Source organism: Mirounga angustirostris, unplaced genomic scaffold, assembly GCF_029215605.1.
Source record: "Mirounga angustirostris isolate CCGP_5_RB_7025 unplaced genomic scaffold, mMirAng1.0.hap1 SCAF_1, whole genome shotgun sequence".
In the NCBI taxonomy this organism is placed as follows: domain Eukaryota; kingdom Metazoa; phylum Chordata; class Mammalia; order Carnivora; family Phocidae; genus Mirounga; species Mirounga angustirostris.
The window spans coordinates 195,000,314-195,027,603 of NW_026991709.1; the positions used below are offsets into that span (position 1 = coordinate 195,000,314).

The 27,290-nt window shown below is 40.8% G+C and overlaps 1 protein-coding gene and 1 pseudogene across 7 annotated transcripts in view; both read left to right on the forward strand.

The window, feature by feature from the left end:
* The window catches only part of SFMBT1 (Scm like with four mbt domains 1), a 118,813-nt gene that overhangs the window by 26,071 nt on the left and 65,452 nt on the right, over positions 1-27,290 (forward strand). For 2 of the 7 annotated variants that reach the window (XM_064595213.1, XM_064595205.1), the window contains exon 3: positions 4,104-4,284. The exons of the other annotated variants lie outside the window; for them this stretch is intronic. The gene's annotated coding sequence lies outside the window, so the exon portion shown is untranslated. The remainder of the gene's footprint in view (positions 1-4,103; positions 4,285-27,290) is intronic. 7 annotated transcript variants of the gene reach the window in all.
* On the forward strand, positions 21,567-25,699 carry LOC123863012 (52 kDa repressor of the inhibitor of the protein kinase-like; annotated as a pseudogene).

Sequence of the window (27,290 nt, forward strand, 5' to 3'; positions counted from 1 at the left end):
CATTACAAGTTTAGGTATGCCCTAGTAACTCCTGAAACTAGTTGTAAATGCACTGAGTATGAGATAGGCAGATTGCTCCTAGAGCAGTACTTGATGAATAGGTGAAGTCAAATATAGAATATTATTGGTAGGCTCAGCTTAGCCAATGAGGAACCTCTGCTTTCACTTATGGGAAGTGCAAATCTAGGTTATGAAACTGGTGGAAGCTAGATATAGTTTGGAAATGTTTTCTCCCCTTCTCTTTCTCTGTCCTTCCTCCACCCTCGATTTGTCTCCCCTTTCCGCTGTCCATCCTACAGATATTCATCAGCTCTGCATGTAACAGAGGATCACCCTAACAAGGTGGGAGCCTACCCTGCGGGAGGGTTGGGGGATGGCAGAACAGCCCGGACATAAATAGAATCTAGTATTGGCGTCAAGTTCTTGGCAGGTAGACTGAGTGATATGGCAGAGAGTAAGATGGGGACGTGCTCAATAGGGTGATTAGAAAAAAAATGCTGGTGATTTCAGACGTGCAGGGTGAGAAACAGCTGTGAGGAGAGTACTTTGGGCAAGGGAGCTGCACTTGCAGAGGCCCTGAGGTAGAAAAGACTGCGGTGAAGTGGAAACCCATAGAGGGAGTATGAATGGAAGGAAGCAGCAGTGGTCTAAGTAGGCACTAGATCTTGCAGGGCCTTGTAGATCTTGGGAAGGGGTTTGGAGCTTATTATTTAGTAAGCTACTGAAAGGCTTTAAGTAGGATCGTGACAGGATCTGCTTTGCCTTTTAAAAGATACCTGTCTGGGGCGCCTGGGTGGCTCAGTTGGTTAAGCGACTGCCTTCGGCTCAGGTCATGATCCTGGAGTCCCGGGATCGAGTCCCACATCGGGCTCCCCGCTCTGCGGGGAGTCTGCTTCTCCCTCTGACCCTCCCCGCTCTCATGTGCTCTCTCTCTCATTCTCTCTGTCTCAAATAAATAAATAAAATCTTAAAAAAAATAAAATAAAATAAAATAAAAGATACCTGTCTGCTATTAAAATTTCAAAAATTCTTTTTTTTTTTTTAAAGATTTTATTTATTTATTTGACCGAGAGAGAGAGAGAGTGAGAGCAGGAACACAAGCAGGGGGAGTGGGAGAGGGAGAAGCAGGCTTCCCGCCGAGCAGGGAGCCCGATGTGGGACTCGATCCCAGGACCCTGGGATCATGACCTGAGCCGAAGGCAGACGCTTAACGACTGAGCCCCCAGGCGCCCAAAATTTCGAAAATTCTTAAAAAAAAAAAAGATATCTGTCTGCTCTGCGGAGAATGGCTTTCCGGGAGTGAGAGGGGAGGTGGTTTAAAGGCTCCTGGAGGAGTCCAGGTGGCTCGAATTAGGATGATGGCAGCGGGAATGGAGAGGAGTGGTTGATTTCAAGGTATGTGGGGACAGTAGACTCAATAGGATTTGCTAATAGCTAGGGCGATGGTTGGTATCTGGGCTTGGCTGGTTATATAGTACTAAAGTGGGGAAGCCAGGGAGAGTTGAGTAAATTGGAGCTCAGCTTTGGTTTTCTGTAGAACACTGGAGATTCCGAATGAGTATTTGGACATATGTGTCTGGAGCTCAGAGAGTAAGACCTCATAATATTGGTAGTACTCATCGTCACAAATTTGCATGACATCACCTAGGAAGAGAATGTCAGATGCATGTGGGGAGCAGAGAGAACTCAGCACTCGCTCCAAGAAGGCCCAGGTTTAGTTGATGTGGTTCAGGAGGAGCCAGCAGACTGAGAAGGACTGGATTGAGGGAAGGAGAACCAGGAGAGCGTGTCACAGTTGCTGAGAGAAGAAAACACTTTGAGGATGAGGGACAGTTTCCTGAGTCAGTAGGGGCCTTAGATTGGGTTAGGTGATCGGAAGGTCACAGTGGCCTGGCCAACAGCCACGTTAGTGTGTTAGGATAGATGGTAGCAAGATTGGGGAGGAAGTGAGGAGTGGCATGTGTGGACCAGCCTCTGAGATGAGACATCTTAACTGTGAAGGGGGCAGAGAAGGGCTGAGGGGTGACTAGAGGTTTTCTTTTCTTCCTGGCATGGAGCATTAGAGTGTGTTTGCGTGCTGCTCAGAGGGGATGGAGTACCAAAGGAATACTGAAGGTTTTGTGTTATGAAGTGGGTGGGAGGGGAGATCTGGAAGCCTCCGGGAAGGGATTTCCCTTTGTCTGAAGGATGGGAGCAGATGCACGCAGGTGGTGGGAAAATAAAGGAAGTTCCTGGCACCCTCACATGGCTCTGCTTAAGTAACTTTATATTCTCTCCTGGCTCTTGTGTTCTTCAGTTTTCTGAATGTGAGTAGACATCCAATTTGTATTAAAGAAACGAGGAGGCAGGAGTTTACTGCTACTTGTTGTCCGTGGAGATGCATCTTCTTTAAGGAGAGAAGGTTTAGAAATAGCACAGGGTATACACAGATGCTTACAAAAAGTCACACTCATTTTGTCAAGGGTAGTACTTTCGAAATATTGTTAATATTTTTTGAAAAGTGGAGGTCTAAGCTGCAAGAGAAGGAAAGGGGCATGGGGATGCTTATTTCATGAGGTTCTCTCAGTGTGAATGCTGGAACTTCTCCCAAGTTGCTTTTAGGTTCAGCCTTAAACTTGACAATGTAACTTGTTGGAGTCCTTTTCCTCTGCCCTTTGAGGGGGTTTTTGTTTATTAAGTGTGAAAGACTGAGTCATGTGGAAGGGGCATGGGAGATTGCTGTAAGCAGGTTAGACTGTCATCCCCCAAGACCACAGGGACTTTGTTTTGTTCACCACTTGATAAGTGTGAATGAGTAAATAAGTGAACTCTTAAAGTAAGCACACTATATTAGTAGTCATGGACAGTAAAATGACTCCAGCATTTTCAAAATTTTCAAAAATTTCCTTTTTTGTCCAGAGACCAAATTCTTAAAACATGCAAATTAGAACACAGTGAGATACCATGACATACTCAGTAGATTTGCAAAAATGTTTAAATCTCACTGTAGGAAGTAGGTGTGTGGAGCCATGGGATCTTTCTTCACCGATGCTGGGTGTGAGATGGTACAACCACTTTGTGAAAGTTCTGTCTGCTTTACAAGGTGTATGTGCTCATCCCGACCTCCGCTGGACTGTGGTGGGGAGGCTGGCTCTGCCATCTTCCAGGCTGTGGCCATAAGGTTCCTGGAGCCCAGAGGGGCCATGGGGTCTGATGGTGAGTGAGCAGGTGGCTCCTCTGGAATGAGGAGTGTGAACTTCGAATTCTAGTACTTTATCTTCCTTTGTGCTTTAATTTGTTAGTGACTGTGTTCTGGATCTTAGAATGCTCTGTATTTTCTTTTCTTTTGCTGCTAAAGGTATGGCTCCCAAAAAGACAGCAGTCTAACTAAAGACAAACAGATACATTGTCTTTGATGAAATAAGTCTTCCCCACTGCATACTTGGCCATCTGAGGCAGAAAATTGACAAATAATTGTAGACTTTCTCTCTTATTTTTATTTTATTTATTACTATTATTATTATTATTATTTTTTTTTTTTTAGAGAGAGAGAGGACGGGGGCTGGTAGGGAGAGGGAGAGAGAATCTTAAGCAGGCTCCACGCTCAGCGCAGAGCCTGATGGGGGCTCGATCTCACGACCCATGAGATCATGGCCTGAGCTGAAATCAAGGGTCAGACACTTAACCAGCTGAGCCACCCAGGTGCCCCTCTATGTTTAACTTTTTTGAGAAATTGCCAAACTGTGTTTCCAAAGTGGTTGTGTCATTTGACATCCCCACTAGCAATGTATGAGAGTTGCAGTTTCTCCACAACTTTGCTGACACTTGCTAATATCTCTCTCTTTCTTTTTGTTTATAGCCATACTTGTGGCTTTAATTTGGGAAATAGATATTAAAACACAATGAAATGCAAAGAAAAACAAGACTGCACACAAAGAAAAACCACAGTGAGATGACGTACACAGCCATCAATTATGCCAGTATTTAACAGTTGACTGTAGAAAATGAGTAGATGCAGGTCTATTAATTTTTATGACTCAGAGATGATTTTGGCTTTTTAAGTGATTTTTATTTTATTTTATTTATTTATTTATTTTCAAAGATTTTATTTATTTATTTGACAGAGAGAGAGACAGCGAGAGAGGGAACACAAGCAGGGGGAGTGGGAGAGGGAGCGGCAGGCTTCCCGCCGAGCAGGGAGCCCGATGCGGGGCTCGATCCCAGGACCCTGGAATCATGACCCGAGCCGAAGGCAGACGCTTAACGACTGAGCCACCCAGGCGCCCTTAAGTGATTTTTATTGAGGTGAGGTTGCCTTATTTTAAAAAAACCATTTTTGGGGGTTTATTTTTGCTTATGTTCCCTTTCTCGCTGTCTCTGTCAAATAAATAAAATCTTTAAAAAATAAATAAATAAAAATAAAATAAATAAAAAATAAACCTTTTTTAAGTAAACCCTACACTCAATGTGGGACTGGAACTCCTCACCCCAAGATCAAGAGTCTCATGTTCTACCAAGTGAGCCAGCCAGGCGCCCCAGCTGAGTTTGCTTTAGGTTTTCATTTTGGGGTCCTCCAACTTCATAATTTCTCTCTGCTGTATTGAAGTTCATGCCAGCTGTGTCTTTATTCATTCACTCACTCCATCAGTACTCACTGAGGGCCTGTCTGCTCTCAAGAGTCCAGTCCTAAGGGAGCCTAGGACACCCCTGTCAGGCACTGGAACATGGGATTTTGTGATGTGGGTAGAAAAAATGTAAAATGGCTGTACAGTTCAAAGGTAGACTAGATGTGCTGTTTTTCAGAGCTTTTTACCAAGGAATACCTGTCACCCTATGACAACTCTCAGGTGAATTTTTAATTTATTGTTCAGTGATTCATTGGCTCGTGGTTCTAAAAACTTTCTGTGGTATAGAACCCCTCTCCCCATGTTGATATTATTGAGTTTTAGTAAACTGATACAGTCATCTGTCACCAGAATTTAGTTTTAGAACACTTCCATCACCCCCCCCCCCAAATAATCTTGTGACCAGTTACCAATAACCCCTGCCTCTGCCCTAGCGTTGGGCAACCACTGATGGCTTTTTTTTTTTTTTTAAGATTTTATTTTTTTAAGTAATCTCTCCACCCAACTTGGGGCCCAAACTCACAACCCCAAGATCAAGAGTTGCATGCTCTGCCAACTGAGCCAGCCAAGTGCCCCTGTAAGCTTTTTTCTCTACAGTTTTGCCTTTTCTGCAAATTTGATGTAAATAGAATCATTCAGTATGTAGTCTTGTCTGTCTGGCATATTTCATTTCATATGATGTTTTTGAAATTTATCCTTGTTATTGCATGTATCAGTAGTTCACTCATTTTTATTGCTGAGAATTATTCCATTGTGTAGATACACCATATTTTGTTTATCCATTCACTAATTGATGGACATTTGGGTTGTTTCCTGTTCATGCCAGTGAACACTTGTGTAAACGTCTTTGTATGGATATGTTTTCATCCCTCTTTGGTAGATAGCCAAGAGTGGAATTACTGGGTTGTATGGTAACTGTATTTAAACATTCAGCTCTTAAGAAGTTCTTCTTAAGGAACTGCCAAACTATTTTCAGAGTGGCTGTCCCATTTTCCATTTGCACCAGCATGGTGTGAGAGCTGCAGTTTCTTGTGAACACTTGCTATTGCTAGTCTTTGACTTTACCCGTTTTTGTTGGTTCGTAATGATATTTCCTTGAGGTTTTAATTTGCTTTTCTTAATGACTAACGAAGTATCGGGGCACCTGAGTGGCTCAGTCGTTAAGCGTCTGCCTTCGGCTCAGGTCATGATCCCAGGGTCCTGGGATCGAGCCCCGCATCGGGCTCCCTGCTCTGCGGGAAGCCTGCTTCTCCCTCTCCCGCTCCCCCTGCTTGTGTTCCCTCTTTCACTGTGTCTCTCCCTGTCAAATAAATAAATAAAATCTTAAAAAAAAAAAAATGACTAACGAAGTATCTTTTCATGTGCTTATTTGCCATTCATACATCCTCTTTGTTGAAGTGACTTCACATCTTTTGCCTATTTAAAAAAAATTGGATTGTTTATTGAGTTGTGAGAGTTTTTTTTTTTTTAAGATTTTTTTAGAAAGAATGAGAGAGAATGAGAGTGGGGGAAGGGCAAAGGAGAGAGAGAGAGAGAGGGGAAGCCAATTCCCTGCTGAGCAGGGAGCCCGGACACAATGTGACCCTGAGATCATGACCTAAGCCAAAACCAAGAGTCGGAGGCTTAACCGACTGAGCCATCCTGGCGCCCCTCTAAGAGTTTTTATATACAAATCCTTTATGACATAAATGTTTTGCTGATTTTTCCCCCAGTTTGTGACTTGTCTTTTCTTTTTCTTAATAGAATCTTTGAAGAGCAAAAAGGCTTATTAAACTTTGATACAATCCCAGTTTATTGAATTTTTATTTATTGTTTGTGCCTTTTTGGGGGTCATATCTAAAAAATCTTTGCCAATCCTAGGTCAAAAAAATTTTCTCCTATTTTTTCCTAGATGTTTTATAATTTTAGCTCTTTTTTTTTTTTTGGTAATATTAGCTCTTACATTTAGGTTTGATTCATTTTGAGTGTTTATGTATGGTGTGAAGTAAAAGTTGAGGTCACTATGGTGATGTTTATCCTGTTACTCTGACTTCTCTGTTGGATCTAGAAGTTCCATCCAATTCTGGTTTGATTTCCACCCCCCCCCAACTTTTTCATAGTCGGTGTTGTATTTCCATCAGGGGACACATAATGTTTCAGGTTGTCTTTTTTTTTTTTTTTTAAGATTTTATTTATTTGAGAGAGCATGGGCAGGGGAGGGACAGAGGAAGAGGGAGAGCTGAGCACCGAGCCAGATGCAGGGCTCAATCCCAGGACCCCAAGGACCCTGAGAGCATGATTTGAGCTGAAGTCAGACACTTAACCGACTGAGCCACCCAGGTGCCCCTCTGGTTGTCTTTTGTTTTCTGATTGATGTAAGCTGTTATTGATGGTCAACACTTAGATCCATTAATTGATTTTATTAGAGATTCTGTCATTCCCTCATCATTTATTAGCTGGATTACTTTTGTTAAAAGAAACATCTCTTTCTCTTCTATTTTGTTATCCAGTGGTATAGTTGTGTATGATCTCTTTAGTTACAAATGCAGTGACTCTATTAACAAGTTGTTTGTGGTAGGTATTTTTTCTAATGCACCATTTCCCAGCTGAATTGGCAGACAAACAGTTTCAACTAATTAGCAAATTGAGGGTTTTTTTCCTCTCTGCATTAATGTCTTCTGAACAAACCCTTCTGCTGGAAACTCTGCTTAAGAGTGTTCTTCTTTGCTTCTTCGTTTGTAGGCAAAGACTGTATATATGGTGAATTATTGGTTTATAAGAGCAAATTACAATCCTGACTGTATTTTTTTCCAGCATACTATTTTGTAATGAGCATAGAGTAATTGCTTGCTTCTTTTTTACAGCTTTGATTTATGATGCTGCCATCTCTTATGCTGCTTTATTGTGATGAAATGGTTTTCTGTTCTTTCCTTGATTTTAACTATAAATAAGAAAAGTTAGAGTTGATGTAAATTTGATTGTGCTTTTACTATTAGTACTTTTTGCTTTTTGTATCTTAGTCGTTAACACCATTTTCACAATTCTTCCCAAATGGGATGATGATTTTTTTTTTTTTTTTGGCTGTCATTGTATCTGTTTTAAACACTAACCTAATGTCACAATAACTTTGTAGCATGTTGTAAGTAGATATACCTCAAATAAAAGGATCTATATGTAGCAGATGCTCAGAGTGGTTAGAGCTAAGTAGATGGAGGGGACGTGGGTGGAGGAGGTTTGTGTACTAATTGATCAGCCTAGAATTAGCCCTTGGAGGTATAGAACTTTAGTGCCAGCACATAAAGATTGTGTGTTTTGTAGGTAACTGCTGTGAATATAGCAGGCATTTAAATAGTGCAGCAGAACAGCCAGTCTGTGTCACATATTTAATAGGTCAGATTTAAAAGTAATTTGTTTTAAAATGGACTTGTATGTGTTATGTAATGCATCAGATGTAACAGCTATGCCACAAATAAAAAGTACTGCTAAAGCGGAGCGCCTGGCTGGCTTAGTTGGCAGAGGATGCGACTCTTGATCTCAGGGTTGTGAGCCCTGAGAAATTATCCCCATTAATTTCATTCTGCAGGCCATAGACTGTGGGGGCTTCCTGCAGCCAGGCATTGCATCCAAGTCATAGAGACTGAGGAAGGGCCTGGCCCTGAGGCGCAGGCAGGCTGGGGTGCTCCTCTGGAAGGTCCTGCAAGGTGCTATGGTCATTTCCCAGGAGGGGAATTGTGTATTTAGTTACTTTTCTCTTTATGTTTTAGTGTATGCGGATCTACCTATGATTTTTCTTAGTTTCTCCTGAAAGGTAGTCTGCTTTTGCAAAATGATTGGTAATTTTTTTTTTCTTTTTTCCTGGAAAGGCAGTGCTCAGACTTGGGAATCTGAAAATTAAAAAATCACAAACCAAGCTGCAGCCAACTTAGATCACCTGAGAATTGGCTCCTTTTCCTCCTGTGCTTTTGTTTCCATTCAGCTCTCCACTTCTGCAGTTATAACCTCATATGCTTCCTGAGATCCTGCCAGGAGAGCCAGCTTCTTCCCAGACTCGGGGATTAATCTTCACCCTGACAGAGATACACACATGAATTGCTGAAGTGTGGCAGTAACTCACTAGTGTGGCCTCAAAGTCAGTCTTACTGTTGAGTCTTTTTGACCTTGGTAATAAGGTTTCCAATAACTGGATCCTTGCTGTTTCCCCCAATTATATAATGATTAAGTCAGTGCCTTGAACTCCTGAATACCAGTGGCTAGATTTTGTCCTTGAAACTTAATTTCCCTAATATCTGTTCTGAGTTTCTACATAGGCCACCAGCCTGTTTGCTTGTAACTGTTAATTACTCTGCACTCTGCATTATCTTGACCTACATAGATTGTCCTTTCTCACACAAATAAATCTCTCAACTTTAGAGTTAAGTTCTCATTCCTTTTTCTCTTCCTTCCAGACATTTATTGAGTATCTATTTGGAACTGGGACTAGAGAGAGAAAATAACCAAGACCCTGCCTTTAAGAGTAACTGTGGGTATCAACACCAAAATTCCTCCCCCCCCACCCCAGTTTTATTGAGATACAGTTGGCATATAACACTGCCAATTAGTCCAAGGTGTATAACATAGTGATTTGATACATGTTTATATTGCAAAATGATGACCACAATAAGTTTAATGTCTATCACTTAACATATTTACACATTTTTGTTCCTTATGATGATAACTTTTAAGATCTACTCTCTTAACAGCATTCAAATATACAATACAGTGTTGTTAACTATAGTTACCATGCTGTAAATCACATCCCCAGGACTTACTTATCCTATAACTGGGAGTTTGTACCTTTTGACCACCTTTACCCATTTGGCCACCTCCCCCCCCGCCCCACCTCCCCATCTCTGGCAACCACCAATCTATCTGAATCTATGAGTTTGAGTTTTTTAGATTCCACATATAAGTGAGATCATACAGCATTTGTTTTTCTCTTATATCCTTTAGCACACTGCTCTTAAGGTCCATCGATGTTGCAAATGGCAGGATTTCCTTCCTTTTTATGGCTGAAGAATATTCTGTTGTAGATGTATAACCACATTTTCTTTATCCATCGATCCATTGATGGGCACATAGGTTGCTACCATGTCTTGGCTATTGTAAATAATGCCGCAGTGGACTTCACAGTGCAGATATCTTTTGAGGTAGTGATTTTGTTTCAGATACTTAGAAGTGGAGTTGCTGGATCACATGGTAGTTTTATTTTTAATTTTTTGAGGAACTTCCATACTTTTCACAGTGGCAGCACCAGTTCACATTCCTACCAACAGTGCACGAGGATTCCCTTCTCTCCACACCCTCCCCAACACTTGTTCTTTCTTGTCTTTTTGGTGATAGCCATTCTAACACGTGTGAGGTGATAGCTCATTGTGGTTTTGATTTTCATTTCCCTAAAGATTCATGATGTTGAGCCACCTGTTCATGTACCCATTGGCTATTGTGTATCTTTCTGGAAAGGTATCTCTGTAGTTCTGTGATTGGTTGACTTTAAAGGAACACAGTGAGAAAGGAGTTCTTTGTTCCATCAAGCCTGATTACCATGATCTCAGGATCAAAATCTAATTAACTGAGCAAACTTAGCTTTGAAATATTTTGCCTGGCCGCATAAGTAGTAGGCTATTTAAAGTGAAATCAAAATCATTTTAAGGCTTTAACTTAGTCTTTTTTGTTCTGTTGGAATACAGATAAACTTAAGTATGTTCCACAGGAAGACCAGGATGTTGAGGGAACTTAGGACCTGTCTTTGGAAAAACTGTTCATTCTTTTAGCTGTGTGAGGGGCTCTTACATGAACAAAGGTGCAGACTCCTTGTGAGTGGGAAACACCTATGGGTAGAAGCCTTTGGAACTTGGAGCAGTTTAAGGATAGGCTTTATGGTGAAGCAACTCAGAAGTGGAATAGATTATCGCAGATGGTGTTCATGGGAGCTTTCTGTCACTGTATCATTGATGGTGTTTGACATAGAATGGACAACTTCCTCCTCAAGGATACGTGGGGAAGAATGTGCTAGAGAAGCACCCTAGGTTAATGGAGAGGTGTTCCTTGTGGAAATGTTGGGGCATGAGAATAGTGAATAGATAACCACAAAACTATGAGGACCATTGGACTAGGTGCCACCTATTGAAGTTTCGTCCAACTTTTAGATCCACCAATCTCCATTACTTAGTGGAACAAAGAAAAAAAAATTTTTTTTAAATCATCCAGGCAGTTGAGTTCATATATGTGAAAGTGCAGCACAGGATGTAGTTCCTGATGGCACTAAGCAAATGTTTGAAAATGGGAGCGATATGAGCATAAAGTATTTAATTATTTGGGGGGAAATGAGCAAGAGGGAAAATGTTTATGCGTTAAAGTTCATCACTCATCATTTGAGTAAAGTAGAAAAATTATTTTCTCCTCATACTTCACCCCAGTCCATCAATATCCCTCTGAAATTGCAAGATTGGGTGGGCAGCCCCACGGCAGTGATGTCTATTTAGTAGCTTTATTCGTGTGCTTTACAGATGTCTCCATTTCCAAGGCCCAAATTCCATTATATTTAGTTCTCACCACAGTATCTGTTAAAGTCAAGAAAACTTTCTTGACCAGACTTTTCATTAAGGTGGCTCTTTGAAGTCTAACTAACTGGCAGTCTGAATTTGACATTTTGTTAAAGATTCGGATAAGAGTAGCATTCTGCTGTTTGAATGACTTGATTTTTTTTTTTTCCCTAAAACATTGTTTTGAGAGGAATTTGAAGTACGCGCATGACTTTTGGTAGTTAGATTTGACGTTAGGCCTCTTCAGGCATTGGATTTCCTGGTCTGTGAGGACTGACTGAGTGTCCTGTCTCTCCTTGTCTGGCTGAGGCCACAAAGGTCCAAACTCGATGCAGCTGAGCTTGTGCTTATCTGCAGATGATCATTTTGGAGGGATTTAATGTGAGTTTAGACAACTGAATTGAGTTCCTTTTTATACATTATGCTTTTTTTTTTTAATTTTTTATTTTTAAAGGTTTTATTTTTTTATTAGAGAGAGAGAGACAGTGAGAGAGGGAACACAAGCAGGGGGAGTGGGAGAGGGAGAAGCAGGCTTCCCGCGGAGCAGGGAGCCTGATGTGGGGCTCGATCCCAGGAGCCTGGGATCATGACCTGAGCCGAAGGTAGACGCTTAACTGACTGAGCCACCCAGGCACCCCTATATGTTATGCTTTAGTAGAGAATAGTACTGCATTTATAATCTCACTGCTTGTAAGAAAATATTGAAGAAAAACACATTAATGATGTAGAGTGTGCACTTTGAGTTGTTATCTTGATGATGATGTTTTTCCTGAATGCATGTTTTAACCAACTAGCTCATTTATTTTCTCAACAGTTTAAACACAACAATTAAAGTAATAACCTTCTTCTGCTCTTGCCCCCATCCCACACTTCGAAATATAGATCAGAACAGTTTTCATAGACGATGCTGGAAATTTTGCCCCTCTGAAAGAGACATCAGTAACTGTTCACCTGCCTTGTGTTAATTTGCAAATAAAGTTTGAATTCTTGTCAGCTTGCTTTGATGACTTCAGGCACCTGTCTCTGTTTCAGTTACGGTTTTATCCAAGACTGAAAGAAGTTTTGTGTTTTGTAAAAACTATTTTTTTCTTATACATATGAAGATTAGTGTAGCATAGTCAGTATTATTAAGAATTTAAAATTATGTAGATATTTTTGTACTACAGGCTAGAAAGTGGAATTGATAAGTGCTAATCTTGGAAAACTGACAATCTTGGTAGTACTGTATTTAAGTTTACTTAAATAATAATGGTAGAAAAAAAACCATTGTTTTTATAGAAAGAATAGGAAAGTGGAGGAGGAGGCATTGTTTTGTTGTTGTTTAAAAGGAGTAGAGATTTAACCAAAAATTTCTGTGTATTTAACATAGACACTTCTAGGGCGCCTGAGTGGCTCAGTTGGTTGAGCGACTGCCTTCGGCTCAGGTCATGATCCTGGAGTCCCTGGATCGAGTCCCGCATCGGGCTCCCTGCTTAGCAGGGAGTCTGCTTCTCCCTCTGACCCTCCTCCCTCTCATGCTCTCTGTCTCTCATTCTCTCTGTCTCAAATAAATAAATAAAATCTTTAAAAAAAAAAAAAAAAAAAAAAAAAAAAAAACATAGACACTTCTAGTTTTCAGAGGAAGTTTACTATAGATTAATATGTGTAGGTACTGCAATCTGCAAAAGCAAACAACAAGCTGCACTAAGTTCTATACTGAACAGACAGCAGGCTGCCAGGCATCCCATTTGAGCTCTAGAATAACAGGTAAGTAGACTGTTGTTATGCCAGTTGGGGTTTTGGTTTTACATCTTACAGATGAGTTTAATTAGTTTCCTAATTAGCATAACTTAAGCTCTTTTTTTCCTTATGTCTATTTAACTTTTTACACTGAATTATTTTACAGATGTAACATGTGTCCCAGCCTATTTCTAGTAGTAACCAGAGGTTTACTCCTTTCCTGTGAGCACTTATTTTAAAAGCTACTGAAGAGTTGTTTTGTTTTCTAAATAATGTATTCTTTTTCTAAATAACTTATCCTTGTTCCTTGTCGTTATTGAATGTTCAGCATGCTTCTTAGGTTTGTGGACCATGACATAATGGCCCGGAGTTTTGCAGTAGACTCAAGGTTTCCCAGGAATGTCCCAGGGGGCAGCAGCATTGCCCAGGAGTTGGGAAGCGTTCCTGAGGGACTGGTTTTTACCTGATCATGCTGTTTAGGTGCTTATAGTGATTTTGAGGGGTAGAGCCTATCCAGAGGTCCTTGACATTTACAATTGATAGTCTGCTTCTTTTAGGGCCTTAAGTCTTAAAATATCCTAATGAAGTAATTGTACAGCACATGCGATTATAGTCCAGGAGTCTTTAAAGTCTGACATAAAGCTTTTAAAAATACCTGTGTGCTTAATCCAGCAAAATAAAGCAGCAAAATCACCAAAGCATCCTGCCTTAGGATGACACCTTCTGTTGAAGGCTTTGAGGATATGGAGTGGAGGTTAAAGTTTGGTGACTGATGGACAGAAGGCAGCCTCCCAGGGGTCTGGAGACATTAGTCACTACAGCTTGCCCGCCACTCTTCTCCAGGCCTCTGGGGGAAAGGAAGAAGCCTCTTTACTCCCTTGGGGACAAAGGCTTTGTTTATGGGCTTTCCTGCTGATTTTAAGGTTTTTTGTTTTTTTAAAGATTTTATTTATTTGGCAGAGAGAGACACAGTGAGAGAGGGAACACAAGCAGGGGGAGTGGGAGAGGGAGAAGCAGGCTTCCCGCCGAGCAGGGAGCCCGATGCGGGACTCGATCCCAGGACCCCGGGAGCATGACCTGAGCTGAAGGCAGACGCCCAACGACTGAGCCACCAAGGCGCCCCTGATTCTAAGGTTTTTTTGATGGTGGCTGTTTATCACACTGTTTCTTTTGTAGCCTTTTGACTGTTCTCTAAACTCAATGTCCTTCCATTCCATCAAATAATTATTAAAGAAATGTACCTTAATTAAAGAAAAGTTACTGTATAACTTTGCTAGGAGGGGTTAGAAGGGTATTTGGTAAGAAAAATGAGAGTGTTTCAAGTACTGAAGGGCTGGGAACCATCCTTGCAACAGTGAGGATCTTCATTCGACTGAGAGTTTTGTTAAAGCAATAATAGCCACTGTGCTTTGAGGTCTACTGTGCTATAAACTTTTATATGCAGTAATTGATTGAATAATCAAAAGTAACATTATGGGATAGGTACAGTTGTTAACATCTCCATTTTATAGATGATGACACTGAGGCATAAATTGGTTACATAACTTGCACAAGCCAGCCGTGCACACCCAGCAGTCTGGCTGCTGAGGCCACATGCTTCCTTATCAGGACGGTCTAGTTATTTTTGATACGGTGTTGATCATTCATACACCTTGATTTTCTCCCCTTTGGAAGGCTAAGTTAACCCCTTAACATTTTTTATTTTTGTGTGGTGCCATATTTTATGTAAATTATCATTTCGTCTTCACAACAACCCCTCAGTCTATGTATAATCTAACAGACAAGGAAGCTGAGCTAGCAAGCACTGGCCTGGGGAATTTTAGCCAGGTCTCCTTTTTATGGTTAGTCTAGTCCATTCTCACTGTTTATCATTCCCCAGCTGTGAGTCTTGTTCGCTGTTCAGAGAAGCATTTGCTCAACCAGTGAAGACAAAGGCACAAAGTCAAAGAGACCTGAATTCCCTTCTGAGCACCTCTACTGGTTTTGCTGAGTGATATTTTTCAAGACATTTAGTGTGCTGAACTTTGTGTAGAACAATTTTAGTTCTACTCATTATTCAGCTTCTGTTGTTTTTCATTTTCTTCAAGAGAATAGTCAATGTAATTGGCTTTTATGTTACTTCCAACAGTTCATGTACCAGAGAATTTGCAGATATAATATCACATCTAAGGCCACCAGGAATTTATAGGGAGAGAAAAGCATGGACTGTCAGATGGAGTTTTGTCTGATGCATGTTTTTTTTTTCCTGGTGTATGTGTACTTAGTATCTCCTCTGATTGACCTGCCTTTCTGATTTCTAACGTAGTTATTAGGGAGTTTCAGACCTTCCCTCTTCCCCTCCCACTGGGCTTCCTTTTCGAGGGGCTGAGTATAATGAGATGAGGACATGGGTAGCCATTTGGGAGGTAGAGACAATTAAGTCACTCTCTAGGCCTGATTTGAACTTCTGGGTCTTTTTGGTTTGTGGTCAGTTCCTTAAACTTGAGCTAAGAACTTCAGAAACATGTGGTGGTCTTTATTTCGGGTTTCTGTTTATTCTGCCTATAGCTGAGTTCTTACAATTGAAGTATATTAGTATCTCTGGTCTCTTGATTATCCCTTTTAAGTATTAATCTATCCCACTGCCAGACTCGCTTGTAGGGTAATGTAAATTTGATCAAGTGTCTGGGAGTTTTAGGCCACCCTTACCAGATGTCCAAATTATAGTCATGTGACTCGTTCTTCTTGGTCATGGTAATTGGAGGGAGAATAGGGGAATAAGGATATCAAAATGCATGAATAATTAAAAATATTCATTATTTTGTTCCCAGCTCCAACTTCCCCTTTTTACCTTTCACAGTAGTTTTTGTGGAGGGGAAGGAGGGGAACAGAAAACAGATTTTGAATTTTGATTTAAATTTTCTTTCTACTTCTCTGTATTTAGTGTACTCTTTAAACATATTCCTGGGGCACCTGGGTGGCTCAGTCATTACACCTCTGCCTTCGGCTCAGGTCATGATCCTGGGGTCCTGGGATCGAGCTCTGCATTGGGCTCCCTGCTCAGCTGGGAGTCTACTTCTCCCTCTCACTCTGCTCCTCCCCGCCGCCACTCATGCTCTCTCTCTCTCTCTCTCAAATAAATAAAATCTTAAAAAAAATAAACATATTCCTAAGAGGTATAGCAAAATTAATACTGAAGGGGGCAGTTTCTCTTTCAGTTAGCATACATACATTTTTTGATGAGACATCGGAAGTTCTTCAGTTTGCTTATAATAAATATCATTGCCTGCCAGTACTTTTTGCATTAAATATTCTCTGATATCCAAAAAAGAAGTGTGTGTGTGTGTGTGTGTGTGTGTGTGTGTGTGTTCGGCCATATAGCAAAAGCTGCTTGGTCTAGAGGTTACGATACATAAAATTATTTCAGTTAAACTTACAGGTTTTACAATTTAAAAATAGTTTGTTCTACCAGAGTTTTGGTTCAGTAATTAATAATTTGAATTTGCAGTTCATTAATTGAGCAGGTATTCATAAATACCAACTATGTTTTAGGAGCCAGGGACATTCATCTTATTTGTTAATTATTCTACCCTACTGCCCAGCACAGAGCCTGGCACGGAATAGGCATTCAGTAATATTGGTTGAATGAAACAGTGCATGTCCTCATGGAGTTTACATGCTGGCGTTATACCCACATCTAGCACTGGACGTTTTCCGGGCCCCAAGAGAAGGAGAATACATAGTCTGTATACATTTTGATGCAGTGTATTTGCTGACCTGAGTTGTAGGAGGTACTATTGCAAGGTGAACATTGGATGGTATTAACAAGACTCAGGATATTTTGAAACTATCTTGCCTCTCTTATTGGGAATCAGAGTATATTTCCCAGAAGCTCCCAGGAGACTTTCTCTTCTCTTGTAGCCAGGACTGGGTCACATAGACACACGGAAGGCCCGGAACACAGTTATCTGATAGCGAGGAGTGGACTGACTGACTGGTTGAGTGGGTCCATTATGTGGAACAGGGTTTTGCCATGCTGAGCACATCTGGGATTCAGGGCAAGGGGAAGAGAGGGAAGGACTGACCAGGCTACTAGGAGTGACTCTACCGAATTGGAGAGTTGAATGTGAACTGGGCTTAATTTTGTGAAGTGATGTGAAGAAAGTGGTTTCTAGGTGTGTACAAAGGTAAACTGGAATTTTAACCTATTCAAGAACAAACTTTAATCTTAGCACTTGAAACAGTATGTTATAAATTAAAATTCTTTTTTTTAAGGGTTTTATTTATTTATCTGAGAGAGAGAGAGCACAAGTGAGTGGGGGGGAGGGTGGAGGAAGAGGGAGAAGCAGGCTCCCCACTGAGCAGGGAGCCCGACATGGGGCTTGATCCCAGGACCCCGAGATCATGCCCTGAGCCGAAGGCAGACATTTGACTGACTGAGCCACCCAGGTGCCCCTAAAGTGTTATAAATTAAATAAATTCTTTTAAATCCTTTTCTCTGGAAACACTTAGTAATTAGTTTACTTATCATTTCATTTAAAGAATAAAGACCTTTGGGACACCTGGGTGGCTCAGTCTGTTAAGTGTCTGCCTTTGGCTCAGGTCATGATCTTAGGGTCCTGGGATCGAATCCCCCATTGGGCTCCTTGCTCAGTGGGGAGCCTGCATCTCCCTCTCCCACTCCCCCTGCTTGTGCTCTCTCTCTGTCAAATAAATAAATAAAATCTTAAAAAAAAATAAAGAATAAGGACCTTCTATTTCTTTTTACAAGTGTTCAGTAATTCAGAGGTTTTTTTTAAAGATTTGAGAGAGAGAGCGTGGGGGGAAGGGTGGGGGGGGGGAGAGAGGAGAGAGAGAGAGAGAGAATCTCAAGCAGACTCTCCGCTGATCAGGGAATCCAATATGGGGGTCAGTCCCTGGACCTTGGAATCATGACCTGAGCCGAAGGCAGATGCTTAACTGATTGAGCCACCCAGGTGCCCCCGTTTTAATTAGGCTTTTATTCTTTCATATGAACTAACTAGTGTAAGGAACTACTAAAATAACATTTTAGAAGTTCATAGATGGTAACATTTAGGTGCCATCTAGAGTCCTGGTTACTCACCATTTTACTAGAACAATATAGAACCTTGAATAAATAATAAAGAACTAGAGTATAAATCATGTAGAGCCATCACTCTGTGGTACAGGAGACATAACTCACAGTAGTCCTTACAGTCTGCACTCTGAGAAAAACCTGAAGTCTAGGGAGTTCAGGCTCTGGAATCAGACTGGGGTTCAAATGCTGCCCCTGTTTGCTTACTAAATGAACTGGTTTCATGATCTGTAAAATGGGGGAATCATGTATGGGATAAGTAGAATGGTTAGGTTTAAATAAGATCTAATTTGAAAACAGTTCACACTTACGTTATACTTCATGTTCACAGTACGCTATACGGCCCATATACTGTTGGGCAGTGTTTTATTTACTGTATAACACACAAAAAGTGCTAGGCACATACCGAGTAGGTACTCATATATTACTTTTTTTTAGATAAATGGCTAACAAGCATCTGTTGAGTAGGCATGAAATTTCTGAACTGTCATTTGACATGAAGAGGCTGAGAAATAGCTACTAGGAGATTACAGAAGTTTCAAGGCTTTTCATAACCAAACATAGTCTATTCATGTAATGATTTTATAATACTATTGAAAGGGGTACATATTTGGCAGTGTTTATATTGGTGAATCAAATACTTATTTAATCAGAGCAAGACATATTGACTGTTTCAACATGTGCTCATGTAACTGGCTCCTATGAATAAAGCCCGTAATCCATGAAAACTGTGATAATATTTGAACTCTAAAAGATCTGCCATTTCTCCAGCTTATAGAATTGATCTTTAAATGCTTCTGTCATATCTTGGTACAATGAAAGGTAATTTCAAAACTATGATTTAGTGATCTTGGTATCTGGTGTAGAAATGGTGCCTGGTACTCTGGTGCTAATTAGCAATTGCTAAGGAAACAGGCTGTGAGGTGGTCATACTTAAAACTGTGAATCAAGGATTTATAAATTGGTTGGTGTGAGATTTCCAACTTCATTACAGTATGAATCAGTTTTTAAAAATTCTTTATGCTTGACATTTTTGAAAGACATGTAATAAAGAAGAGTTAAAAAATTGACCTTGAGGGCGCCTGGGTGGCTCAGTTGGTTGGGCGGCTGCCTTCGGCTCAGGTCATGATCCTGGAGTCCCTGGATCGAGTCCCGCATCGGGCTCCCTGCTCGGCAGGGAGCCTGCTTCTGCCTCTGGCCCTCCCCCCTCTCATGTGCTCTCTCTCTCTCATTCTCTCTGTCTCAAATAAATAAATAAAATCTTTAAAATAAATAAATAAATAAATAAATAAATTGACCTTGAGGTTTTAATGGGAAGTGTATGGGTTTTGAAATTAGGATTTTAAACAATAAAACAGCACAAATTACTGAATTGGTGTGACAAAATGCCTTCATGGATGATCAGTAAACCTAGAAAAAGTGAAGTATGAGAGCAGGACTGAAGCTGACAAGAAGATTCCCAAGGTGTGAAATCAGAATAGAAGCCATTCTAGTTATTTTAAAGGTTTTTTTTTTTTTTTTAATATTTTATTCATTTATTTGAGAGAGATTCAGAGAGAGACAGAGCATGAGCAGGGGGGAGAGGGAGAGGTAGAAGCAGGCTCCCCGCTGAGCAGCAGCGCTGGGCTTGATCCCAGCACCCAGAGATCATGACCCACTGAGCCACCCAGGCATCCCTTGAAGAGTTTTTATTAGGCTTGAATGAAGTATAGCATTTGGAAATAGCTTATAAATTGGGAACGCTATTCATATAAAGAGTGTAATAATTATACTTTTGTTGATGGTAAAAAGTTTTCCTGAAAACTCAAAGAGCGAACCTTTAATAATGAAGAAATGAATCATATTGGTCGATTTTCTATTGAAACCCCTGCTTTTTCTTCCTCAGACCACTCCTCCTTCAGACTTTACCCCCAGGTGGCAGTTTCATCCTTTCTGTTGCTTAGACCAAAAAATTGGAGTCAGCCCAAACCCTGTTCTTTCTCTCACACGCCACATCCAGTTTCCCTTTTACCCTTCTCAAACCCTTTTCACCACTGGGCCTGGCCGCTAGCACGCTCGCCAGGATTGTTTCAGGATCTTGTTTATTGGTCTTCCTGCTTCTGCTCTTACTCACTTAACAGTCTGTTCTCGACATAGTTGCCAAGTGATCCTTTTGAAAGATAGGTCAGGGGGCGCCTGGGTGGCTCAGTTGGTTAGGTGACTGCCTTCGGCTCGGGTCATGGTCCTAGAGTCCCGGGATCGAGTCCCGCATCGGGCTCCCTGCTCGGCAGGGAGCCTGCTTCTCCCTCTGACCCTCCCCCCTCTCATGTGCTCTCTGTCTCTCTCATTCTCTCTGTCTCAAATAAACAAATAAAATCTTAAAAAAAAAAAAAAAGATAGGTCAGATTACATCTCTCCTCTGCTCAGAATCCTCCAGTGGCTTCCTCAAAACCAAAATCTTCACAGCAGCCTACATGTTTGTATAGAATCTGGTGCCTGGTACCTTTGTGAGCTCATCTCCTAAGCATCTTTGCCGTGATCATTCTGCTCCAACAGCAGTGGCCTCCAAAGTGCCACACAAGCTCCCACTTCAGGATCCTTGCACTTTCTCCCTGAAATGTTCTTCCCCAGGTACCCACTTCCTTATTTCCCTTAGGTGTTGGCTAATGTCTCCTCATCACTGAGGCCTTGGTTACTCTTTTGAAATTAATGACTCCGTGTCCTCCTTCCTTGCCTCATTTTCCCCCCTAACTTTTATTGTCATTCAGCATACTTTATACTTCATTATCTGTCTTCCCACACTAGATTGTAAGATCCATGAGGGCAGGTTTTCCTTCCCTCTGTTTGTTTACTTAGAATAGGATGTGGCAGATAGTATGTGCTCAGTAAATATTTATTGACTAATTGCAATTCCATGGCAGTTCATTAGTATCACTACTGTTGATTCAAAGAGCCTTCTTTAAACATCACTGATATTATCTATTAATGTAAGTTCTAAAAAAATGGTAGTACTAATTCTAAGCATTCATATTTAATGGTGGGAAGTGCTACTTTACAGTTCCCAGCTTCCCTTGTAGTCAGATGGGGTCCATGTGACTGAATTCTAACAATAGAATGTGGGTGGAAGGCCTGGATCAAGGAAACCTCCATGAATGATCCCCCTACACTCAATGATTTGGGGAGCCTGTGTTGAAGATGCAGAGCTATGAGGTAGAAGGTGCTTGGCCTGATGAATTACCATGTGGAGGACAGGTGCCTACTCATCAGGAACACCTGTTTGGACTATCTCTGAGTGAGAAATAGCTATTGGATTAAGCAACTGTAATTTGGAATTTATCCGTTGAAGCATAGCATTCCCTTAACTAATACAAACCAATGACAGCTAAATTCTCCTTGTTCTGTTGCATATCCTAATGGTACCCAGATTTCTTGTCTCTTTTTTGTTTTTGGCTTCTGTATTTGAAAATGGAAATAATGTTATTTTAAAGTTTTTATTTATTGCCGGCCTTGCTGAGCCGGCCGGCCAGCCTGGCTCCCCATCCCTGACCCCGATGGGCAGGCGGGCTGCCCTGAGGAGGCCGCGAGGGGAGGGCTGGGCCGGGCCAGCTGGTGGGTGGGCGATGATGCACGAGGAAGAGCACGTTGAACCGGGCCTTTTTCAGGTTCCCGCGGGATCCAGCCAGATGCCAGAAGTGGGTGGAGAATTGTAGGAGAGCGGACTTAGAAGATAAAACACTTGATCAACTAAATAAACATTATCGATTATGTGCCAAACACTTTGAGACCTCTATGATCTGTAGAACTATACATTTACAGAGGCATCAGAAAACTAAAGAATGATTGGGTTATTTTATTTCTCAAAATTAATTGAAGCAGATACTTGTGAAGTCATTGGGAGAGTCCTTATAGAACAGTTCTTCGAGATAATGCAATACCAACAATATTTGATCTTACCAGTCATTTGAACAATCCACATAGTAGACACAGAAAAACAAAAGAATTGAGTGAAGATGAAATCAGGACACTGAAACAAAAAAATTGATGAAACTTCTGAACAGGAACCAAAACATAAAGAAATAAACAATAGCAACGCTCAGAATCCCAGTGCAGAAGAAGGGGGTGAAGAACAGGATGAAAACATTTTACCTTTAAGCCTTGAAGAGAAAGAAAACAAAGAATACTTAAAATCTTTATTTGAAATTTTGATTCTTATGGGAAAACAAAACATCCCTCTGGATGGGCATGAAACTGATGAAATCCCAGAGGGTCTCTTTACTCTGGATAACTTCCAAGCACTGCTGGAGTGCCGGATAAATTTTGGCGAAGAGGTTCTGAGAAAGCGCTTTGAGACAACAGCAGTTAACACATTGTTCTGCTCGAAAACACAGCAGAAACAGATGCTAGACATCTGTGAGAGCTGCATTCAGGAGGAGACCCTCAGGGAAGTGAGAGGCTCCCACTTCTTTTCCATCATCACTGATGATGTAGTGGACATAGCAGGGGAAGAACACTTGCCTGTGTTGGTGAGGTTTGTTGATGAATATCATAACCTGAGAGAGGAATTTGTGGGCTTCTTGTCTTATGAAGCTGATGCAGAAATCTTGGCTGTAAAATTTCACACTATGATAACTGAAGGGGGGTGGTTAAACATGGAGTATTGCCGTGGCCAGGCTTACATTGTGTTCAGTGGATTTTCTTCCAAAATGAAAGTCGTTGCTTCTAGACTTTTAGAGAAATATCCTCAAGCTGTCTACACACTTTGCTCTTCCTGTGCCTTAAATATGTGGTTGGCAAAATCATTGCCTGTTGTGGGAATATCTGTTGCGTTAGGAACAATTGAGGAAGTTTGTTCTTTCTTCCATCGATCTCCACAATTGCTTTTGGAGCTTGACAACGTAATTTCTGTCCTCTTTCAGAACAATGAGGAAAAGGGTAAAGAACTGAAGGAAATCTGCCATTCTCAAGTGGACAGGCAGGCATGATGCTTTTGAAATTTTAGCGGACCTCCTACAAGCACTTGTTTTATGTTTAGGTGGTATAAATAGTGATACAAATATTAGATGGAATAACTATATAGCTGGTCGAGCTTTTGTACTCTGTAGTGCAGTAACAGATTTTGATTTCATCGTTACCATTGTTGTTCTTAAAAATGTTCTGTCTTGGAGCGCCTGGGTGGCTCAGTCATTGGGCGTCTGCCTTCAGCTTGCGTCGTGATCCCAGGGTGCTGGGATCGAGCCCCATATCGAGCCCCACATTGGGCTCCCTGCTCCGCGGGGAAGCCTGCTTCTCCCTCTCCTACTCCCCCTACTTGTGTTCCCTCTCTCGCTGTGTCTCTCTCTGTCAAATAAATAAATAAAATCTTCTAAAAAAATTTATTAAAAAAAAATGTTCTTTTACAAGAGCCTTTGGGAAAAACCTCCAAAGGCAAACCTCTGATGTCTTCTTTGCAGCCAGTAGCTTGACTGCACTGCTGCATTCACTAAATGAAATGATGGAAAATATTGAAGTTTATCATGAATTTTGGTTCGAAGAAGCCACAAATTTGGCAACTAAGCTTGATATTCAGATGAAACTCCCTGGGAAATTCCACAGAGCCCTGCAAGGTAACCTGGAATCTCAGCTCACTTCTGAGAGTTACTATAAAGAAACTCTTAAGTGTTCCAGCAGTGGAACACATTATTCAGGAACTGAAAGATATATTCTCAGAACAGCACCTCAAAGCTCTTAAATGCTTATCTTTTGTACCCTCTGTCATGGGACAGTTCAAATTTAATACATCGGACGAGCATCATGCTGACATGTACAGAAGTGACTTGCCCAACCCCCACACATTCTCAGCTGAGCTGCATTGCTGGAGAATCAAGTGGAAACACAGAAGGAAAGGTATAGAGCTTCCATCCACCATTTATGAAGCCCTGCATCTACCAGACATCAAGTTTTTTCCTAACGTTTATGCATTGCTGAAAGTCCTATGTATTCTTCCTGTGATGAAGGTTGAGAATGAACGCTATGAAAATGGGCGAAAGCGTCTCAAACCATACCCAAGGAACACTTTGACAGACCAAAGGTCAAGTAACTTGGCTTTGCTTAACATAAATTTTGATATAAAACATGATCTGGATTTAATGGTGGACACATATATCAAACGCTGTACAACTAAGTCAGAGCTTCCTACAAGTAACTCAGAAACCATTGAAAATACCTAAAAGACTTTTAAAGTAGGCTTTCTCTTACGTTTGATATTTGGAAAAATCTGTAAGAAATTTGAAAACATCTTACAGAAAAGCTGTCAGGTGTATGTAGGCCCCACTTAATCACTGAATATCTTGACCTGTCGATCTCTCATTGAGTACATTAGCCATTGACAATCTGCCTATTTAAATGGCCCCTGTTGGGGCGCCTGGGTGGCTCAGTCGTTAAGCGTCTGCCTTCGGCTCAGGTCATGATCTCAGGGTCCTGGGATCGAGTCCCACATCGGGCTCCCTGCTTGGCGGGAAGCCTGCTTCTCCCTCTCCCACTCCCCCTGCTTGTGTTCCCTCTCTCGCTGTGTATCTCTCTGTCAAATAAATAAATAAAATCTTTAAAAAAATAAAAAAATAAAAAAAATAAATGGCCCCTGTTTAAACTCTCATGCTTTGGAGACATACTTGTTCCAGAAGATAGCATTGAAAGTGCCACATTACACTTCTGTGGGATCTCTGCTAATGGCACTTGGGAATTGTTTTAGTTAAGTCATTTTAGATAAAACATTTATTGTCACTGGATCCAATTGTCTGGTATTGAGTTATCAGTTCTTAGAAGACAAAGATTTTGAAGACGTATGGGAGGAAGGAGTACATTTTATAAAATGTTACAATGAAGCTCAGAGTGACCTTTAAATAGTAGGAGTGTTAGTATGTTAAAAATCTGTAATGGACAGTTAAGGGAGTTACCAGAGAGAGAGAGAGAGAGAAACAGGTGAGCTTGCCAGGCAAGGATTGCAGTAGAGATTTTGTCTTTATTAAATAAGCTTAAAGGAACAAGTTACAGTTAAAGTTTGAATGGGAGAGCCTGCCATTGTTGTTCCACATTGGATTGTTGCTGTTTACATTCCTTTGTTGAGCCTACATCTTCATAAGCTCTTTAGCAAGTGTATGTAGAACACCTAGTCTTCGTAAGCTTTTTAGCAGGTATATGTTGAACACCTCTGTTCATGGTCAAGACAGGATCAGAGGCCATGAATACTGACAACCGATTTGTCTGTTTTCCTCTGTCTTTTTCCATGATTGTATCTACTGCCTCGTCTTGATTTATAAACAAAACCTAGAAAACCTATAAAAATAAGTGTTTTGTGGTTTATCTAGGAATAATACAGAAAATATTGCTGTTATTTTTGGTGAAGAAAATCAATTTTGTATAGTTTATTTCAACCTAAATAAAATGTGAATTTTGTTCTTAAAAAAAAAAAGATTTTATTTATTTAACTTAGAGCAGGGGGAGGGGCAGAAGCGGAGGGAAAGGGACAAGCAGACTCTGCGATAAGTGCAGAGCCCAAGGTGGGGCTCGATCCCACAACCCTGAGACCATGACCTGAGCTGAAACCAAAAGTCAGATGTTTAACCAACTGCACCTCCCAGGCGCCCCAAGAAATAATGTTATTTTAAAAGCACAGTTGTGTTCTTAAGATGACTTTATTTTTTTACAGCTTGATCAAGATATGTTTCATATACCATAAAATTCACTCATTTAAAGTGTATAGTAGTACAGAGTGGTTTTTTTTTTTATTGATGAAGTATAGTTGATATAGAATGTTATACTAGTTTCAGGTGTACAATACAGTTGAATGGTTTTTATTCAGAGTTGTAGGACTGTCATGGCAATCTAGTTTTAGAATGTTTCAATGTTCCCATAAGAAACTCTGTATACAGTAGTAGTCCCTTCCCATTACTCTTTCCCTCTAGCCCTTGGCAGCCTCACTAATCTATCTTTGTCTCAGTGGACTTGCCTGTTCTGACCATTCTATACAAATGGAAGCATTTAATACATTTAATTATGTGGCTTTTTTTTCCTTTAAAAAATTTTTTTATTTCAACTCAATTTAGTTAACATATACTGTATTATTAGTTACTGGGCTAGAATTTAGTGATTCATCAGTTGCATGTAACGCCCAGTGCTCATTACATCAAGTGCCCTCCTTAATGCCCATTACCCAATTGCCCCTTCCCCCCACCCACCTCCCAATATGTGGCCTTTTATGTTTGACTTCTTTTACTTGGTATATTTTCTTTTTTTTTTTTTTTTAAAGATTTTATTTATTTATTTGACAGAGAGAGACACAGCGAGAGAGGGAACACAAGCAGGGGGAGTGGGAGAGGGAGAAGCAGGCTCCCCACAGAGCAGGGAGCCTGATGCGGGACTCGATTCTAGGACCCTGGGATCATGACCTGAGCCGAAGGCAGTCGCTTAACCAACTGAGCCACCCAGGCGCCCTACTTGGTATATTTTCAAAGTTATCTAAATTATAGCATGTATCAGTACTTCATTCCTTTTTATGACTGAATAATATTCCACCAGCATTGCCTTCATGTGTTATCGCCCCCAGAGGAGTAGGGTCCCTGGTAAATACCATAGTTCCTTTAGGGCTGCAGGCACGAGATGCTTCCAGAGCGGTCTGGGAGTGGTAGGTGGTGTGGCTTATGTCCTGCTGCCCTCTCTTGTTTGCTCCCTTGCTTCTCTGGCCTCTGCTTTCTCGGTCCCCTAGCTGTTCTTGGAATCAGCTCCTGTGCTCTCACTGCCAGCCTCTGGGCTGGCTTTTCCCTCTGCTTGGCACGCTCTTTCCTTCCATGGCTCCTTCAGGGCTTTGTCCTGCTTCACTGACATCTCTCTAACCTTTTTACAGGGCCAAACACATAGGTTTCTGGTAAATATTTGTTGAAAAAATGAATAAATTTCCATTTTAATAAATACATTTTCTTTTTCTTAAAATAAAAATTTAAGTCATAGAAATACACATATGAATACATTGTCATCCTAAAAAATTTATCCGGTGCAGATAAAGCAAAAATTCCCTTTTAGCTCTGTACCTGAGTCTGTCTAACCACTGATAGCGACTTGGATGTATTCTTCCAGACCATTTTAAAGGCTTCTGCACATATATATCTGTACCTGTAGAAATAGTTTTGTGTATATATATTCTTTTTATGTATATACATACATATACAGATACAGGCATACCTTGGAGACTGTGCATTCCATTCCGGACCACCCCAATAAAGTAAATACCACAATAAAGTGAGTTACAGGAATTTTTTGGTTTCCTAGTATATATATAAGTTATGTTTACAGTATATTATGTCTGGTAAGTATGCAGTAGCA